The 7,207-nt window shown below is 40.9% G+C and overlaps 1 pseudogene; it reads right to left on the bottom strand.

Annotated features, from left to right (window-relative positions):
* Window positions 1–216: 216 nt before the first annotated feature.
* On the bottom strand, window positions 217–753 carry LOC116876182 (annotated as a pseudogene).
* Window positions 754–7,207: the final 6,454 nt, after the last annotated feature.

Genomic DNA, 7,207 nt, shown 5'->3' with positions numbered 1-7,207 from the left:
ACAGGGATTTAGAATTCAGACGAACTCGAGTTCAATACCTGTGCCCTCTAAAACTCTCAAGTCAAGTTTCAGCCATTGATTTTTTTTTCAGACATGTTTATTCCATCAACTTCAGCAAATAAAGAATGACTGTGTACCTATTTATCTTGGTTCTCTAGTCCAGAATACACATTCCATTTAAAACATTTGTGATCATGCTTCTATCATTAATAGCTTCTAGTGGGAATTAGTATATAGCCTGTTCTTGATAAAGAGGACAACAGACAGATGTTTCCTAATCCCTAGATAGTGCTGAATGTGACAAAACCAGCAAGACACATTAAGATGTTTCTCCTTTTCGGGAACTGTCAGGTCAACTCTAAAGCAATCAAGTCTGTAGTACAGTAGGATATCTGCTAAGGTAGAGTTAAATCCTGTAAGGTAGACTTTATCTTCAAGACGGGAATTAAGATCCTCCAACGGAGACGGATACTGCCTTTATTGCAGTGTCCATGTACTTGAGTTACTCTGTATTCCAACCACTGCTGAACAATTGCTTTTTCTTTTGCAGCGCTCCCAAGCAAATCTTCTTTGTTCACCTGCTTGACAAGATAAGCTGGCAGTAGTCAGTCCTGTTGGACATGGACCATTGTTTGTTTGAAGAACTGGAACCTGGCGCTCGTTCTGAGCACTGTCTTTGTTCCCTTTCTTCTGCCCCGGGGACTTCTCCAGCAGTGTCAGCTCTGCAGCTGCCATCTTCCAGCAGGAGCTCATGGCAGGGACCTCGGCGGTGGATTTTTATCCTTGCAGCAACTTCTATTTCACCTGGTCATATACATTGTCTCGTTTGTATCAACATTACAATCTTTCACTGAAAGGCACTGTCATCCTAAAGCTCTAGTTTGGAGAGTGGTATGGACTGTGGTCAGAACTGACCTCACGGAAACAATCATTTCTGACACAAGTAATGCCACAGTACCTCTCCCACAGGCAACTGCACCCCACTCCCATGCTGAATCCTAGATCCTAGAATCTCAGTGTGGGCTGCCTGACCCCTGCACCTCTGCTCGCCCAGCTGGGAGGGGCTGATACAGAGGCGTAGGCTGGCTGACATTCAAAGACATGACTTGAACATTTAGAAGATCGTCAGTGTAAGAAGTCTTGTTAAGCCTACATAGTAAGTTGTGCTAAGAGGTGTATCACGGAAAAAAATACTCATTCAAACTCAGGTAGCTACAGTCCTTGTAGACTGACTCCAAAGATGGACATCAACAATTCCTTCATCCCCATGTATGTGTGCCACTCTCCATTGACAAGTGGAGTCTGTTTCCTCCTCCTGAACCTGAGCGGCTCAGCAGTGTGCCTTAACCAACAGAACATGGCAGAAGGAAGCTAGTGATAGCTCTGGGCCTAATCCAGAGGATGTCTGGTAGGTTCCACTTTCACTCTTTTGCAACATGAAGCCTCCACATAAAGAGGCCCAGCTACTCTGGTGGAGAGACCACATGGAGGGAGAGACCAGGAGAGATGGCAGGGGGAATGGGAGTTTGGGGCAGTGAGGTGGGGCTGGTCAGTCCCCAGCCATTTCAGCAATTCCAACTAAGATTTACCTGGATTTTAGGGCAGATTTACCTTCATTTCCCAGGGCTGCTGTGACTGGGTGGCTTAAAACAATAGAAAATTTATTCACTTACACTTCTGGAGGCTACAAGTGCAACATCAAACTGGTCAGCAGGGCTGGTTCCTTCTGGAGGATCTGAGGGAGAATGTGTTCTTCTTCCAGCTTCTGATGACTGCCAGCAATCTTCAGGGTTCCTTGACTTACAGTGACCTGACTCTAAAATGTGTCTCTTGTTACATGGCATTCTTCCTCTTCTCTTCTTAAAAGGACAGTGGTCATTTTGAGGGCCCATTTTAGGGCCCATTCTACTCTAGCATGATCTTATTTTAGATAATTACAACTGCAAAGACCCTTTTCCAAATAACATCACATTCTGTGGTTCTGGGTAAACATGAAATTCTGGGAGGTACTTTTCAACTTAGTACAGAAGCTATCTTGAACATCCCTGCCCCATTCAAGCCTCCAGGCCACAACAGCTGCATGAGAAACTCTGAGAGAGATGACTAGAACCACTACCCCAATGACTTCTTTTGCCTGCCCGAATTACAAAATCATAAGCAAATGAATGACTGTTGTTATAAGCCACTAAATTTGAGGATGGCTTGTAATGGAGATAACCAAACTGGCCCTTTTGAAACGTTAGAGAGGTGATTTGACCAATCATTGACACGATTGCTAATAAAATGCTATTACTATCTGAATAGAATTAGAGTAAAAGGATGAGAACACAGGTTTTTGCAAAAAGCTACTGTAACTTTCATGAGATGTCTTAAGTAAGATTTCATACCATTGTTTTTCTTCACCCAAGGGTTTCTCAGAGGTGATTTCCTGTTTAAAATGAGAAGGGACAAAAATGGGGTGGTGGTGTTCTATGCCTCAAAGTGACTGTAAAATGCTGAGTAACATGGAAGGAATGTGACACTCTCTGAACCAGAGAAGAGAGTTTTGTTTCTTGTGAAGGACAGTGAATTTTACTCTATTTGACAGTTTCCAGAGAATAAAAGGAAGGGAATCAATTGTGTGATAGCCAATGTCCTAGTCAGTAAAGATCAGAAGGTGAACAGACATAAGTTGTGAAAAAAAAAAAAAAGAGAGAGAAATCTAACTCTGACCAGGTGTTCAATAATTCAACCCTCATCCCACTCTCACAGATGAGAAGTTCAAGTCTCTAGTCTCCGGAAAGCCTGGGATCAAACCGGATGAAGGAAGTGATACGCTGCCAATTTTCCATAACATCCTCCCAAAACTATGCAGGATGAAAAATAGCAAATGTTAGTCTCTTGTGACCCTAGAAGCAGCAAGGCCTGAAATAAAACTGTTGAATAAGAAAATATAATTAATATCAGAGGAAAAATCCTCCAAAAAGGGGATGGATCATGACTATTACTGTCTACTGAGAAAATAGAAATCTTCATATAAAGACAAAGATCCAGTAGACTCAAATGTCAGTCAAAATGCAGGACCCTCTTCCACTTACTAACCGTGACCACTAATTAAGTAGGCTCCCTGGGCCACGTGCCACTTTAGATTCCTCATATGGAAAAGGGGGATAGTAATACCCCACTTTCTTCAAAAGGTCATATGGGAAACATGAAATTGTAAAGATGAAAGCACATTAAACAGTCCAAAAACGCACGACAAAGATAAGGTATAATTTTTATTGTTCAGCATATATTTAAGCACATTCATGGAAAAAAACTTTGGACAGTGCCGATTTCAAATATGGTGGATTAAAAGGAATTGCTAAAGAAACTTGTGGAGTAGAGGTAGTGATGGCAGCCACGGTCTCATCAATAGGATATACTATCAACATTATTCTCACTTTTTATTTTCAGCCCTGTCCAGGAATTCCAGGACTTTCTTCTGCAAGACCCTCTACCGCCTACTCTCCGGTATTTACAACAATTTATTTGCAATAGATGAGCTTCTAGTTAAAGTCCTCCTGGAGAACCACCCTCCTGGAATCTCCACACCAGATTCAGCTGTCACCTCCTATTTACCGTCAAGTTAAAGGCAGATCATTGCCAAGACAAAGCTGGTGTCTGGAGCATATGTTTTCTCCTTAGGGTTTTGATTACCAGCCAGTTTGGCATCTTAGGACATGATGAGAAGAGAGAAGACTGAATTTATTGTTCTACACCACCATGCAGTCTTTTTGATGTAGGAAAGATGTTGGGGTTCAGAGCCAACGGCCAAGAAAGAATTCTTGAGATGTCTCTGGTGCAAAAGGTGGTTTTATGACAGCACGGGGACAGGACCTATGGGCAGAAAGCGTTGCCCTGGGGCGTGCGGAGTGGCCCACTATGTACTTTCAAGTTGGGAGGGGGTTAGGGATAGCGGAAATCGCTAAGGAATTTTGGAAGCAAGGTTTCCATGATTTTGAGGGGCTAGTTATTGTTGATAAAAGGTCATTTGTTACCGTCTAATAAAAACTTAGTCATGAGACCCTTCAGATGTATATTGGGGGTCATATGCTTGGGGATGATTGCCAACATATATCTTGTGAGTAGAGATAAAAGAAGTTTCCAAGGGAATTTTTATGCTGAAGTAGACTTACAGGATTCTGGGGGTCAGGCTACGATTGCCTTTTGCCCTTAGCAAAGTATTAACAGCGAGGCAGCTGAGTTCTGAGAGAACTGTCACTCTGCCTGTCTCAAGGACTTGTCAGTGTGCTGTGGGAGGTAAGGAAATTTAATTTTTTTCTTGCCTCTGCTTCACACATCCTTTTGGATTTCTAAGCAAGTACTAAAAGAAACTAATTAAGTGCGGAGTCCTGGTAACTATGCACCAGACAACTTACAAAAATTACATCATTCTTACAAATATCAGCTAATATTGATAATTCCATTTTCTCCATTTATGAAAAAGAAAACTGAAGGTCAAAGATCTTCAATAACTCACCTAAAGCCACAGAACTAGAATGCAGTAGAGTCAGAACATGCACCTAGGTGGTCTAACTCCAGAATTTAAGCTCTGACTATTACACAATACTTTGCTTAGAATCCTCACAACAGAAAGATAGAATTGATGGTGCTACTTATGCATTCCTCCTACACCTGTCTTATTGGCAGCTGGTGCACTATAGGTGAGCAAACAAGCTATGGCATGTCTGTGTTCTTCTGGTGGGAATTTAGTCATCCAGGTTTCATTTCTTATATATAAGTTCTTCTTCTTTTTCTTTTTCTTCTTCTTCTTCCTTTTTTTTTGGAAACCAAATTCATTCTATTTGTCCTTTTATACTCAAGCTAATGATGTTTTCAGAGATAGTTATAATAAAAGTCTAAATTCCTAAGTATGACATTCAAGACTCTCTATGAGCTGGTCCTCTCATAATCCCTGTCTCATCTTCTCTAATCTTTCCTCTTTCACTCAAAGCACCAGGCAGACCATATTAAGGATCACAAAGCATGGGTCCCATGTCTGTTTTCTTATGATGAATTTTTGTCAATATTTCAAAAATCCTACTACAGATTAAAGTTTCCTGGAACAATAACTTCAGAGACTAAAATGTTAAATTTCTTGGGTTCTGGCCAAAAATGCTAACTTAATCTGAGAATACTGATTATCTCCTCTGATTAGAAATTGCGATTAATAGGATCCAGGGTGGCTCAGTCGGTTAAGTGTCCGACTCTTGATTTCAACTCAGGTCATGATCTCAGGGTGGTGACACTGAGCCCCACATCAGGCTACGTGCACAGTGGGGAGTCTGCTCCATATTCTTTCTCTCCCTCAACCCCTCCCCCGCCACACGCTCTTTCTCTCTCTTCTGTCTCTCTATCTCTAAAAATAAATAAGTAAATCTTAAAAAAAAAAAATTCTGATTACCAGTAATGTATGGCTTTTGCTATGAAATGGAGAAGTAAAGTATCTCTTGATAAATACAAATTTATTTATCATGACAGTCATTTTGACGACAACAACACTGAACAGGAGAAGAGATAAGCAATAAAAGTAGTCCTTGGTGATAGAAAGTTTAGGAATCGGGGTGCCTGGGTGGCTCAGTGGGTTAAAGCCTCTGCTTTCGGCTCAGGTCATGATCCCAGGATCCTGGGATCGAGCCCCACATCGGGTTCTCTGCTTGGCAGGAAGCCTGCTTCCCCCCCCACCCCTGCCTGCCTCTCTGCCTACTTGTGATCTCTGTCAAATAAATAAATAAAATCTTTAAAAAAAAAAAAAAAAAGGAAGTTTAGGAATCAACTGACTTGTGTGGTCTTTATTCCCGTACTTTTTCTTACTGAAATCCATCTCATGGGCTTCTCCCCCCATGAGATCTCCATCTGTGTTTTCTAGAAGTAACACCTCCTTGCTTTTTGATCGTATGACACAGTGTATACACTGTTCTAGCAACTTATTTCTGTATTTTCTTAGCTATAAGAGGATATCAAGTATAACCTGCATCATTATCCTACATACCACAGAATGAAAAAAACACTATTAACTATGACAAACCATCAATTTCAACATATGAAAAAGTACCAAAAAAAAAAAAGTGTTACAGAATTAATGAAATATGGTATCATGAGTAATTTGCATGTCATTTCCTTTACTAGATCATTAGAAGGGAGCTACCATGTCTTGTTCGTTTCAGTTTCCCTAGGACCTTACATTTGCCTTACATGTGGTATATATTTAATGTGTGTTATATGGAATTGTTAGCTCAGAATTATCCTAAAAGTCTCCCAAAGCTGGGTGACACACTAAGGCTCTTGGTGAAATATCATGCCCTGTTCCTGCCTTTTGCATATACTTATAGATCAGTCTATTTATAAGAGACAATAAACAAGAAAGCATGTGATCCTAACAGAATTCCTCATCTACATCTCAGTGAGAAGTAAACATTTTCACTAAAACATTATTTGTTAGATTTCTACTGAGCCTTTTATTCAGATAATCTGAGGTGCCATACAGAGAATTTCATATTTGCAACTCTTGAACAATTTACTTTTGGAAATTGGACCAAGAAAGGAAACACATAGAAAAGCACAGGGACAAAAGGAAAAATCCATTCAAAACTGAAATCTCTGTCCTTTTCCCTAGAAGATAACTTAGTCTTAGTGAACCAATGGGTGTTTAATTGGCTGTATATCAAAAACTACATCAAAACCTCATTGCTACATAATAACACATTTATTTCATTCACATGGCTTGGCTGGGTGTTCTGCTGACGGGGATGGACTTAACCCACATATCTGCGGGTCAAATGGGAGCCAGCTGATTTAGGCTTGGCAGAGCTGGGGCAGCTGGACTGGAGTGGCTCTGCTCCACATGTCCCTCATCTTCTTCGAGGGACCAGGGACATATTCTTCTCATGGCAATTGGCAGAGCACACAAACACAGGCAGAAACGTATGAGGCTTCTTTAGATCTAGGCTCAGAACTGCACACTGTCCCTTTGACCAGACTCTAAGGACCAAAGCAAGTAAAATATCCAAACTAAAGTCAAGAGGCAGGGAAAGATACCCCCTCTTTAGAAAGGGGTTTGCAAAACCACATGTCCAAGGGCTTAGTTACAGGAAGTGGTGAAGAATTGGGTCAATGATGCAAATAATGGCCTCCTGCACATAAATACTGAATTTACAAAGAATAATCACAAAGATTTTCACATTTA

This window comes from Lontra canadensis, unplaced genomic scaffold (assembly GCF_010015895.1).
Source record: "Lontra canadensis isolate GAN:19392208 unplaced genomic scaffold, GSC_riverotter_1.0 scaffold44, whole genome shotgun sequence".
Lineage (NCBI taxonomy): Eukaryota > Metazoa > Chordata > Mammalia > Carnivora > Mustelidae > Lontra > Lontra canadensis.
The sequence above is the reverse complement of the archived record's forward strand: the minus strand, read 5'-3'. Positions and strand labels throughout refer to the sequence as shown.